The 13,707-nt window shown below is 39.1% G+C and overlaps 1 non-coding gene across 1 annotated transcript; it reads right to left on the reverse strand.

Moving 5' to 3' along the window:
- Positions 1 to 6,337: 6,337 nt before the first annotated feature.
- On the reverse strand, positions 6,338 to 6,458 carry LOC119806082. Its single transcript, XR_005284116.1, has one exon. It is a non-coding gene; the product is annotated as a small nucleolar RNA SNORA67 (small nucleolar RNA).
- Between the last annotated feature and the right edge of the window lie 7,249 nt (positions 6,459 to 13,707).

The following is a 13,707-nucleotide window of genomic DNA, read 5'->3' on the forward strand; positions in this document are numbered from 1 at the left end:
CTTGATGATAATGGACTAAACCCCTGAGCTATAAGCCACCCCGATTAAATATTTTCCTTTAGAAAAGTCATTGTGATCATGGTGTCTCTTCACAGAGACAGAAATTCTAATTAAGACAGCTTGATTAATGAATCACTGTGGACAGATAAGGTGAAAACTGCCTCATCTTCTATAGGTAATGATGAGTGAGAGATCATTTTATGGTTAACTGGTGGAGGAGAATTGTCTGTATTCTGTCAATCATGTTTTAAATAAATGCTGATTGGCCAGGCAGGAAGTATTGGTGGGTCAATCAGACAAGAAGTAGAGGTGGGGCCATGAGAACAGGATAATTTGGGGAAGAAGGAAGCTCTCTCCCCAGTCCATCCCAGATCACCGAAGAAGCAGGATGTGACCTGCCCTGCTGAAAAAGGTACTGAGCTATGTGGCTAACATAGATAAGAAAAATGGGTTAATATAAGCTACAAGAGCTAATAAGTAGCCTGAGCTAATGGGCCAATCAGCTTATAATCTTATGAAGACCTCTGTGTGATTTTCTTTGGGACTTGCTGCCTGAGGGAATAGGGCAGGACAGAAACCCCAATAAGCAGGCCCTCATGTTACAGTAAACTGTGACAATTCAGGATTTATGTGCCATTATAGTAAAGCCTTGCCTATCTTTTATTATTATTATTTTTATTTAAAAGTTTTGTTTTCATTTTGCATACCAACCACAGTTTCCTATACCCCTTCTTCCTCCCCACTCCACCTTCCCCCCACCCAAACCTGTCTCCCATCCATTCCCCAGAAAGGATAAGACTTCCCATGGAGAGTCAACAAAGTCTGGCATAGCAATTTGAGATAGGACCAAACCCCTCCCTCCCTGTATTGAGACTGAGCAAGGTATCTTAACTGACAAATACTTACTTTGTTTTTATTTTTCTTGTCAACTTGTGAGAGACTAATTAACACTTGTATTACAGTTAAGAATATATGGAACCTTTTCAAAAGAAAAGGATCTTTGGGCCATTTTATTTAATGTTTTAATACTTTTTAATTCTTTTTATATGTATGGATGCCTTACCTGTATTTATGTCTGAAGACCCTGTGTGTTCCTGGTACCCTAAGAGGCCAAAAGAGAATATCCAGTGCCCTGGAACTAGAGTTATAAATGGTTATGATACATCACATGGGTGCTGGGAATCAAACCTTGGTGCTCTTAATGGTTGAGAAATTTTTCCAACCCCTTTGTTTGACATTTTAAAAGGTAGCTGTCTTAGTGACTTTTCTTGTTGCTATGGCAAACTATGTCCCAAGAAGTTTAAGGCAGAAAGGTTTATTCTGATTTACACTTTGAGGAAGCATATTCTATGATGGTGGGGAAGACATAGTTGTCAGATGGTCAGAATGCACAGACAGCCAGGAAGCAGAGAGTGATCAATGGCGATACTCAGCTTGCTTTCTTCCTTTTAGTCAAGTTTGGAAGCTGGAGTGGCTTTTCCCAGCACAGTCAACCTAATCTGCAAAATCCCTCTCAGACCTACCCAAAGATTTCCCTCCAAGGTGATTCTAGATCTTATGAAGCTGACAATAAAAATAAACCATTAAAGAATGCGCATAGGTGAAATTAAATCTCTGTATGCTTAGAGCTTCTATAAAAATGCTTTTGAGTCACAAAATATTTCATGGTTAATAATATTTTTTCTGAAATTGAATTGTGTACATTAGTTGAAGAATACAAGGTAAGCCCAGGTCTGTATTTTATCTTTTTCTTATTTTGAATTCAGTAAGTCTACTGGAGGAAAAGCCTGGTGATGTAATTATGCCGTACAAATGGCTTTTAAAACTTCAGGATCTTTTTTGTTGGATCAGTGTAATTGGATCAGTCCCTTAGCTAAATTCTGCCTTGGAGCAATCCTCAAATGCCCATTTCAATGATGGCTCTAATTACTCTATTAGCTGACACATTGTTGGAGGAAAAGGTAAGTATTACATCATTAGTTAACCCTGCATTGAGTGGGTATCTAATCCCATGATTCATGTGTTGGATAGAGGAAGTGTTCATGGTGCATTTACTGCCATACATACTGATAATCATTTGTAAGTAGTCAGGATCCACTCATAAATTTGCTTAGGTTCAGCTTGCCTTTAGTTCCAGAAGTTTCTTCTGAATGAGGATTGTCCAATATAGTCTATTATCTTCCTGGTAAAACCGGAAAAACACACAAACTTCTCTTGCAATTATTTTAGATAATTTATAATATGTGCATGGAGTTGAGTGCTTGATCTGTATTTTCTACAAACTGTGTTTAGCTTTTTGAAATTAGACAAACCTGGCTTATGTCCTGACATAGTCATTCAACACTGGGCAAATTGCTTATCTTGCCTAGAGGAGGAGGCACAGCTTATAGAAAGCATTAGAAAAACCAGAATTGTTAAAAAAAAAAAAACCACAGGCCTTTTCTTCAAGGGAAGAAAATGACTGACATCTGTTCTCCTGGAAGGCTGATGTGGATGTTGTCTAACAGCTTGGTGATCTTTTTCCACTTTTAAAAAAATTATTTATTTTACACCCTGACTGCAGTTTTCCCTTCCTTCTATCCTCCCAGTTTCTTTCCCCAACTCCCCTCTGCCACCCCACCCACTATTCAGAAAAGGGCAGGTCTCCCATGGATATCAACCAAGTATGGCATACCAAGTTGCAGTAAGACTAAGTACCTCTCCTTGTATAAGGCTAGGCAAGGCAACCTTATATAAGGAATAGGGTCCCAAAAGCCCCCAAAAGAGTCAAAGCCAGTCCCACAAGAAGACTAAGCTGCACAATTGTAACATATATGCAGAGTGCCTACATCAGTCCCATGCAGGCTCCCTGGTTTTCTGTTCAGTGTCCCTATGCATAATGAGTCCCTACGAGCCCATGTTAGTTGTTTCTGTGAGGTTTCTAGTGATGTTCTCGGCCCCTCTGGTTTCTACAACCCTTCTTCTCTAGCTTCAGCATGATTCCCCAAGCTCCACCTAATGATTGGCTGTGAGTCTCTGAATTCGTTTCCATCAGTTGCTGGGAGAAGCCGCTCTGATGACAATTGGGCTAGGCACCAAACTATGAGTATAGCAGTATATCGTTAGACATCATTAAAGTGATTTTTTTCTGCAGTAATATTTGGTTCTATCCTAGGTTTCTGGGCAACTCTCCCAGGTCCTTGTGTTTCACGCAGTGTCATGGGTGGGCTCACTCTTCTGGCAGAAGTCTGTGGCTAGAATAGTCATTGATTGGCCACTCCCACAATCTCTGTGCCACCCTTAACCCCAACGCATTCTATAGGCAAGACAGATTGTAGGTCAACATTTATGTGGCTGGGTTGATGTCCCAATCCCGCCCCTGGAAGTCTTGCCTGGTCAGTTCAGGCTACATATCCCCTTTTGCTAGGACTCTTAGCTGGGGTCATTCTTGTAGATTTCTGGGAGTTTCCCTTGCACAAGGTTTCTATCTTACCTCTAAATGCACCCTTGTCCCATTAGTCTCTTTCAATACTCTCCCCTTCTTTCCTTCCTTCACTGGATCCAACCTGATCCCTCATGTTCCCATCCCCAGATCATCCACAAAATCTCTTCTGTTTCCCTTTCTCAGCAAGATCCCTGTTTGAGCCATCTTTGTTACCTGGCTTCTCTGGGTCTGTGGATTGTAGCTTGATTATCATTTACTTAACAACTAATATCCACTTACAAGTGAGTACATACCATGTTTGTTTTTCTGGGTCTGGGTTATCTCACTCAGGAAGATTATTTTCTAGTACTATCCATTTGCCTTTAAATTTCATGATGTCATTACTTTTTAACAGCTGAAGAATACTGCATTGTGTAAATGTACCACATTTTCTTTGCCCATTCTTTTGTTGAGGGGCATGAAGGTTGTTTCCAGGTTCTGCTATTACAGATAAAACTGCAATGAACATAGTTGAGCAACTGTCCTTGTATGGTGGAGCATCCTTTGGGTATATGCCCAGGAGTGGTATAGCTAGGCCTTGAAGTAGATCAATTCCCAATTTTCTGAGAAACTGCCATATTGATTTCCAAAGTGACTGTACAAGTTTGCCCTTCCACCAGCACTGGGGGAATGTTCCCCTTGCTCCATATTCTCTTTAGCATGAGCTGTCACTTGTTTTTTTCTTTTTAATCTTAGCCATTATGACAGATGTAAGATGGAGTCTCATTGTCATTTTGATTTGATTTCCCGATAGTTAAGGATTTTAAACATTTCTTTATATGTTTCTTGGTCATTTGAGATTCTTCTGTTGAGATTTCTCTCTTTAGGTCTGCACTGCATTTTTAATTAGAATATTTCTTTTTTGATGTCTAGTTCTTGAGCTATTTATATATTTTGGAAGTCAGCCTTCTGTCATATGCAGGACTGAAGATATTTTCCCATTCTATATTCTGCCATTTTGTGCTCTTGATGGTGTCATTCACCTTACAGAAGCTTTTCAATTTCATGAGCTCCTCTTTACCATTGTCAATATTAGTGCCTGTGCTATTCAGGATGTTCTCTTCTGTGCCAGTGCCTTTAAGGCTATTTCTCTCTTTCTTTTCTATCAGATTCAGTGTATCTGGATTTATGTTGAGGTCTTTGGTTCACTTGGACATGAGTTTTGTGCAGGGTAATAGCTATGAATCTATTTGCATTTTTCAACATACACACATCCAATTATACCAGCACCATTTGTTGTAGATGCTGTCTGGATACAAGAGTAACTAAAAAAAACCAAACTAACTAACTAACTAACTGACAACAACAACAACAACAACAACAACAACAAAAACCACAGCAGCCTTCCTATCTATACACAATAAACAGGTTGAGAAAAAAATCAGGTAAACAACACCCTTCACAACATCCAAAAATAATATAAAATATCTTGGAGTAAATATAACCAAGCAAGTGAAAGACTTGTATGATAAGAATTGCAAATCTTTGAAGAAAGAAACTGGAGAAGAAATCAGAAGATTGAAAGATTTCCCATGCTTATGGTTTGATAGAATTAACATAATAAAAATGGCCATTTTACCAAAAGCAGTCTACAGATTCAGTGCAATCCCTATTAAAATCCCAAATCAATTACTTATAGACCTAGAAAGAACAATACTCAACTTTATAAGGAAAAGCAAAAAACCCAGGATAGTTAAAACCACCCTGTACAAAAAAAGAACTTCCAGAGGTAACACTCTTCTTGATTTCAAGCTCTACTACATGTTAAAAAAGAACTGCATGGTATTGGCATAAAAACAGACATATGAATCTTTTGCTGTTCTAGGTAGCAGCCTTTGCTGGAATCCCCTAAATCCTGAGTGTTTTAAGATCCAAATCATGAGCTTTGTAACTCATTGATTAGAACCCATCCTTATGAAAGAGGTCTTGTGGACTTTGCATCCTCCATCAGTAGAATTCATCCTTATGCTTTTTTCAAATTCTTTTTCCTCAGGTTTTTACCCTGAACACTGTTACTTGTGAGTGAGGACTTCTTCCTATGGTAACAGGTGCTTAGCTAAAGAGGTTTACTTTGCAAAAGAGGTTTTTATGTAGCCACATCTAAAATTTGGTTAAGATAATTGTCATGTGGATAAGGTTTTACTGCAATGAACTGCATAAGTAAGATAAACCACTTGGTCAGACCCTAGAAAATTTTGACACAGGACCTGCTAAAGTGGAGTTGACTTGAGTTTTGTTCTTCATCTTACTCGGTAGTTTGTTTCCCTGCCAGCAGTGATGCTTGAAGGGATCCCAAATAGCCTAGTCAATGTTTATTCCCCATAAAGTAGACATACTGATATATAATAGGCATCTTTCTCATGATTAAATGGAGTAAACATGTTTAGCACATGGCATATTGATATTCTTAATAAATAGAAGGTATAATCACTACCCCCTAGTTAGTTCAGTTCAGTTTCTCTTGAATAAATATTATATATTGGAGGTAGTGAGCTGCCAATCTAATTTCTCCATTCTGTTTTTGCGCTCTCCCATCACATCTTGACTCCCAAAACTTGCATAAAAGAGAAATGCATTTCCAGTACTAACATAAAACAATTGACTTGTCAGGGTAATAATTTCCTGGCTAGCTGTTAGTTTCTGGTGCACTAGACGAACTGAAATTGATTTGTCAGTATAAGATTAAAAATTATAAATGGTAAAGAAAGATGAATTATATAATATTTGAAAGTATTAATTAAAATATTTTATATATCTCTGGCATTTCTAGGAGACACATCTCACAGAAAAGCCACTGCTTCTCTGACTCTTATACTTTTTTGCCCTGAGTCTTGGATGCAGGAGTTATCTTTTCTTTCTTTTTTTTTTTTACATACATATAGGCAGGGAAAGGCATAAGCAACCCTTGTTCCCCAGACCTCAGGCATGCCAGATTTTCTTCCAAGTTGCTACGATCCTGAAACAGGAGTTATCTTTTAGATACATCAGTTTGGACTGGGAACCATACCATCTCTTGTTTTCTGCATTTTATTTGGTTGCTGTGGGAACTCCTTTAGCCAATAGCCTTTAAGATACCCACCACTTGGGCATGGGCATGGTCTCTTATACTATAAATGTAGATGTAATGCATGTATAGTCTCTCTCTCTCTCTCTCTCTCTCTCTCTCTCTCTCTCTCTCTCTCTCTCTCCAGCTGGATTCAGTTCCTGTTCCATGCTCATGCAAAGGAGTGTGATCTGTGCGTCTGCTCCTAAATAAAGAACCTTCATTATACTCAGTTCTGAGCTAGTTTGCGACCACTTTATAGCATCCATCTACATTTGGTTATGGGTTTTTGTAGTGGTCTCTATCTGTTGCAAAGAGAAGTTTCTATGGTGATGAGTTGAGAACCACACATATCTGTGAGTATAAGGATAAATACTTAGCATGTATTTGGGAATCATGATGGTTTAGTGAATTAGTGACTGTAGGTTCTCCTCCAAGATTCCTACTTCACTCAACCTGGCTTCTCTAAACAAAATCTGAAACAACAATGACACCAGTAGACACACTATCATGAAAGCAGGACTCTAGAGGCTCCCCAAGTCCAACAAGAACTACGGGCAAGGGGGATGCTGAGAGTGGGAGGAATGGTCTTACCTAGTGAAGAGAGCTTTCATTTTGTTAGCCATTACCAAATGGCCAGCTCTGAGATCATACACACATACAAATAACAATATAGGGCCAAGAAGGTTGTGTTTATGTATTTAGAATATATATGTAAGAACAATTAAAGAAAAAAGGGTTATGATTTTGAGAAGAGAGTGCATAGGAGGTGTTAGAGAGAAGAAAGGAAAGGGGGAAATGTTGTAATTATAATTTCAAAAATATAGTCATTAAAATATTTTGTAATCTATTAATTATTTGATTATTATACGTTATACAATAATCTACTGATTATTGTTTTTCTTATTGAAGAAAAATATTTATGCTGTATTTTCTTCTTTCTCTTTCTGTGGGGCAGTTAGTTATCATTATGGTAATTTACATGTGGAACTTTCTAGTCACAGAACATTCTGAAAGGCCCTTTTAGGTGTGTAAGCTCTGGCTATGAGTCAGTTTGAATAAGGAGACCTTGAGTGTCTCAGCTTCTCCAAGTCTACATTCTAGTCACTGTTGTATGTGAGTATGGTTGCTTGCATGTTTGTGTGTATGAATGTATGCTTGTGTTGTATGTGTGTGCTTCCGTGTTCTGTGTATGTGTGTGTGCTTGAGTGTGTGTGTATTTGTGTGTATGTTTGTGGGTATATGAGTGTGTGTGTGTGTGTGTGTGTGTGTGTGTGTTGATCATCTAGATCCAGAAAGGAGAAAAGAACAGATAATAATCTTTGTATAACAATGCTATGATCAGCTCATGGTTTACAGTTCCAGAGAAGCTACTCTGAGCAAGGAAAACACTCTGTTTAGGAATATGGACTTATCAGCTCAATATTTTCTTTTTTAGTTCAGGTAATTTCAGTTAGGTGAACAATACAGATGCATAGGGGCTAACTATTTTCATCTTCTAAAAATGCCATTATTGATGACTGAGGGACACTGGAAGTTAACAAGCATCTGCACTTCACTGTGAGCTAAGTCTTTTAGATTCCTTTCTTTCAAATGCTTAGGTTGACCCCCTTGTCTCTGAAGATCTCACCTGATTGATGAGAAGAGAGTGAAGGAACTGGCTAGACATAGAAAGAGGACTACATGAAGGCTGGTGTGGGGCAGAGGTTGCAGAGGAAGGGGCAGCATCACTAAACATACAAAGGGAAGGGGAATGAAAAGCCACAATCAGTTTTTATCAACAAAAGACCAAATATTTCTTTTAACACTTAACTGAAATGATCCCTGATCTTGACTGAGATAAAAAGACAAAGTAAGAGAAGTTGGCAGAAAGAAAGGTCTTTGGCTTCTCTGCTTTTGGAACCTCTTATATCTGGCCGTAATCCTCTCTGAGAGGAGATTTTTAAGCCAATCAACATCTCAAATTAAATTTCTACTTTGGAACTTGAAATTAACAACATGGCTGCTATTCATTTCTCTGTCACATGTGTGATACAAAAATAGAATTTTTAATGTTAAGCATCAGAATGGAAGTTAGAGAGCATAACAACAGACATGTTTCATATCAGGTATTGCCTGTTAAGAAAAGCTGCAACACAGCATTTAAGTATAGCATCATCATCATCATCATCATCATCATCATCATCAACAACAACAACAACAACAACAACAAAATCCTGGACTTTACCTTAGTGCATCTGAAGAACAGGCTGAAAGTTCCCATTGTACCTTTCTCGAGAAGGCTGGAAGAATGAGATCTGGAGCAGATTGGGAAAGGGAAAATGCTCACAACTGTGAGCTGCCATCACCCCATGTCTGGTTGGTGACAAACACTGGACAGCCCAGGAATCCACATCCCTCTAGCCACTGGCTAGGACTGCTGGGATTTGTGCATTTAATTGGCAGGACTGTAGGAACAGTTTGCTTTCATCCTATTACATCTAATCCTCACCTGTGAGGTAAAACCTTCTAGTGGCAGCATACCTATGGTTTCCCTAGAAGGGAAAAAGAAAGACAGCTGATTCTTTACTACTCCCCTTTCCCGCTGAGACCCAGGTGTCACCTCTGAGTCACTCAAGATCACCGTTGTTCTAGTTTGGCTTTGGTTGCTGTGATAAATACCATACTCAAAGTGAGTTGTGGGGAAAGGCACATTGAGGGAAGTAAGGGCAGGCACTGAAGCAGAGACCATGAGGGAAGGCTGCTTGCTGACTTGCATAGTTCCCTCTTTTAGACTGTCCAGGCCTCTCTGTGCAGGAGTTGCAGCACCCATAGCGAGGGGGGGCACTTCTATGTCAATTAGCAGTCAAGAGAGAGTTCCAGAGACATGCCCAAAGGGCATTCTGATGGAAGCAATTCCTCAGATGAGGTTCCTTCTTCTCAATTGTGTCAAGTTGACAGCCAAGAGTAGCCATTACAAATGTGCTGAGACTTGAAAGCACCTCTTGTTTGATGTCAGAATTATACAAGAACTGGGGGTCATGCCTTGCCTACAGGCATTTGTGGAGCTGGTTACATGCATTGTTTTAGATTAAGGGTCATCTTCAGGGAATTTAAGTTCAAATCCTGTTTCTTCTTTGCTTGCATTGATATCTCAGTTTGCGTCAAATTTATTTGTCTTCAATTTGGTACTAATGCTTCTACCTTCTTCACCACACAGTTGTGGAATTAAATAAAACTATTAGTTGTAGTAAGAGGAGCGTGGGCCACTCCCCGCCACCTGGCTAGCTTAACCCCAAAATAATTACACAGAAACTGTATTAATTTAAACACTGCCTGGCCCATTATATCTAGCCTCTTCTTGGCTAATTCTTACATATTCATTTAACTCATCTCCCTTAATGTGTATTGCCATTTGACCGTGGCCTACTGGCATGAGTCTAACCAGCGTCCATCTTGGAGAGGAGAGTCATGGCGTCTGTCACACTGCCTTCTTCCTCCCAGCATCCAGTCCTGTCTTCCCCGCCTATCTAAGTTCTGCCCTATCAAAAGGCCAAGGCAGTTTCTTTATTTGACCAATGAAAGCAACATGTAGAAAGATCCTCCTACACCATTCCCCCTTTTTCTGTTTAAACAAAAAAGAAAGGCTTTCATTTTAACATAGTAAAATTACATAAAACAAAACAGTTATCAAGAAAGAATTACAGTTACAATATTTATATCTATTTTATCTTTTATCATAACAAAGGAAAACTATAACTATCCATTCTTCAACTCCATCAAAAACTCTAGAAGGATATAATATTACCTAAGTAAACAGGAAGTGCATTATAAGCAACTTCCAAAACTCTAGAAATGACAGAGACATCTTGCTGCTTGGACAGACACCCAAAGTCCTTTTGTACCATTGGGGCATCCATCTTCAGCCTACAGGCCTATAGTATTTCCATGAAGCAGGAAATTTCAAAGACAGTTCAGTCACTTTCTGCGGTGTCCTGCAGAATGTCTTGCAGACTCTTTCATGTGTCAGGAATCCCGAAAGACCATCTCACCTTTAGGCAAGTTCAGCAGTCCTCTCTTTGTGGGTTCTTTGTGTCCAGTTTATGCAACAGTCCAGGCAAGAGCAGTTTCTTGCCCAAATGGCTAACCAACTCCATAAGGAGACTTTTCGATGCCTATCTTCCTCTTGAAGTAGATTGGTGCTGCCAGGAGCAGACGTGTCTCATTGTCATGAAAAACCCTAAGTTGTTAAAACATTAAATGCCATATTCTGTAGTCTTTGAAAGATATGAAGAATGCCTATCTAACTGAAATTTATCTCTATATACCTAGAAAATCTAACATGACTACAAGCTTGACTATTATTGATGATTATCCATTAACAACCTATATTTCCTAATTATACATTACATTTTTAAATAAACTACACAATCACAATACCTTAATCAAGATCAGAAATACATATATATCAACAAAGCAAAATTTATACCAATGTAAATTATTCATATCTATAGCATATCCCCCTTTAATGTAAAAGAACATTTATAAACAATATTTTGGAATATGGGCACAGTTATTTCTTTCCAAACTTTTTCCTGCTAAATTGGGGTGCTGTTAATCAGGTCTTTTATTGTGTATCCTGTGTGCCAGGTTCATCTCAGTTGGCAGTTGAGTGAAGTAATTTTTTGAGGGTATTCACAGCAACCTTTCAGGAGGGTGTGGTCTATTATACCATATTGGTCTAGAAGTAATCCACAGGGTCTCATCCTCTGTGAAAATAAAAGAAGAACCTCTTTGCCAAAGCATCATATCCTTAGACCCAAATTCTGAAGTCATAATACCCTTATGATATCCATTCTTATTTAGTTTGGCAGCCCATTTAATGAAATGTCTTTCTGTACTTAACTCCTTTACAGTCAAAAAATTCAAAGAAAACACAGTAATACAAAGAATCCAGACTCTCTGTGAATTTTCCATTTTTACATGGCTTATTTTTACTCTATCACTTTACTTTATTCTGTCTCTTTAAAGACTTTACCCTTTTTTAAAAAGCATTAACTTTATGACTTTTTAATACTCTTTTTCTTCTCTCTCCCAAGCCTATGTATGTCTAACACTATGACCCATTAAGAGGTCTTTTATGTCTGAATCTGTCCTATTGTGAATCTGTAATTCTTTACTATCCAGGAACATTTCTTAAAATGCTAAGCACTTCTTAAAAACTTAAGTTGCGCCATGTAGAGGTAATATGGTACTGCCTGTTTCCTGCCCAGTCTAAACCTTAACTACACTGTTATTATGATAATTATGATAGTTCCTGCCTGAGATTAGCACAGTTCAGCTTGGCGGAGCAGAGCTGCTCCTGCCTCAGAGCCACCTGGTGCCCCTGATCTACTTCCAGGCACACAGCGGTCCACATTGCCATCAAGCAAGCCATAGCATTTTACTCACAAACCCCATTCAAATGCTCTGTCTCCAGCAGGAGCCAAAGGTCGCGATGGTGGCACAGCCCAGAAACTGGTATTTCAAAACCACCACTTTCTAGTAGACCTGATCCTGCTGCCTACCCAGGCAGAAAGAGCTGAGCCACAGACTTGGTCACTGCTACTTTGTTCCAGACCCCGAGTGGGTGCACAAACATCTGGGCCCAGAAATGCTCCATAGCCGGAGATTGCACGGGTGGCAGGGCCCAGGAAGCCACATTTTAAAATGGCATGGATTTCCCCCTCTCCCCTCTCCCCCCCGCTACAGCTGAATCAGGAACAATTCTCTTAAAGGAGCTTTGGCATGCCACCAGCTGTACTAAACTCTTTATTTGTGTCTAGAATTCCTTTTCAAGCCCTCTCAGGTTTTACGTAGAGCCAGTTACCACGTTGGGTACCACTCTGTAGTAAGAGAAGCACAGGCCACTTTCTGCCACCTGGCTAGCTTAACCCCAAAATAATTACACAGAAACTGTATTAATCTAAACACTGCCTGGCCCATTATCTCCAGCCCCTTATTGGCTAACTCTCACATATTAGTTTAACCCATCTGCATTAATGTGTATCGCCACTTGACTGTTGCTTACCAGCATGAGTCTAACCAGCGTCTGTCTTGGAGAGGAGAGTCATGGCATCTGCCACATCTTCCCTGCCTATCTAAGTTCTGCCCTATCAAAAGGCCAAGGCAGTTTCTTTATTTGACCAATGAAAGCAACACATAGAAAGAAGACCCTCCTACACCAAATGTATCTGCAGAGTACCCAATATTGGCCATTTTCACTCTCCCAAGATCTTTCAGTGTCTGGAGAGAAACTGAAGTATCAAAACTTGAGTCTGAAAATTTAGAAACTGACATAAAATGAATATCAACCTGAAGCTAAGAGAAAACATTGATGTTAAAAAATTTTACACACTGGAAAAACAGGACTTATCAAAAAATATATCTTTTATTTTGCCCATGTTACCAGTAACTCTTCAGAACCTATCAAATGCAAAAATAGTGACAGACTTACATAGGCATGCTAAAGCCTTACTATGTTGACAGCTGTTCTGCTGTCTAGGACAATTTGGGATGGATTTTCTACTGTGTCAAAGTATGGGGGAGAGACAGAGATAGCAAGAGGGAGCTCTATGAAATCTAAGCACTCTACACATTATGTCTATGAGTTAAGACTGAGAGAGAATGGAATGTTAGCAGTAGAACAGCTCAAAGGAATAGCCAGAGACTCCAAAGGACTTCCAGCTTTCCTGAGGTCTTTATGTCAATTATATTAAAATATTTTGTCATGAAGGCATACTATGTCTATGGGGAAAAAGAAAAAAATCTTCTAAATGATATCTCAAAAACTTGTCAAAATTCAAATGTTTAAAACAACTACCTTAATGCACTAGGCATTGTTTTACCCAATTTTCACTTATCTGTACAGTGTGATAAGGACAGTTGTTTAATATACTACACAAACTCAAAGGAACATATTTAGCTCCCTAATCTCAGAGCCATTGTTGAATTTTAGGGTAAGAGTAAGGGATATATTCTTTATCCCCAGGTGTTCACCCTATCTTTATCATCAGGGTACCTCAACTACTGTTAGAATTAGGTCTTTCTTGTGCATCTCATGTGTTTGCAGATGTCCCTAACTATTCTGTTGAATACCAGGGAATAAACTGGAATTCCATTTATTGCCTGGTGCGTCTTCACTAGTTGTGGGTTGAAAGGAAGAAGCTGTCTGTCCATCCCA

This window comes from Arvicola amphibius, chromosome 1 (genome assembly GCF_903992535.2).
Source record: "Arvicola amphibius chromosome 1, mArvAmp1.2, whole genome shotgun sequence".
Taxonomy (NCBI): domain Eukaryota; kingdom Metazoa; phylum Chordata; class Mammalia; order Rodentia; family Cricetidae; genus Arvicola; species Arvicola amphibius.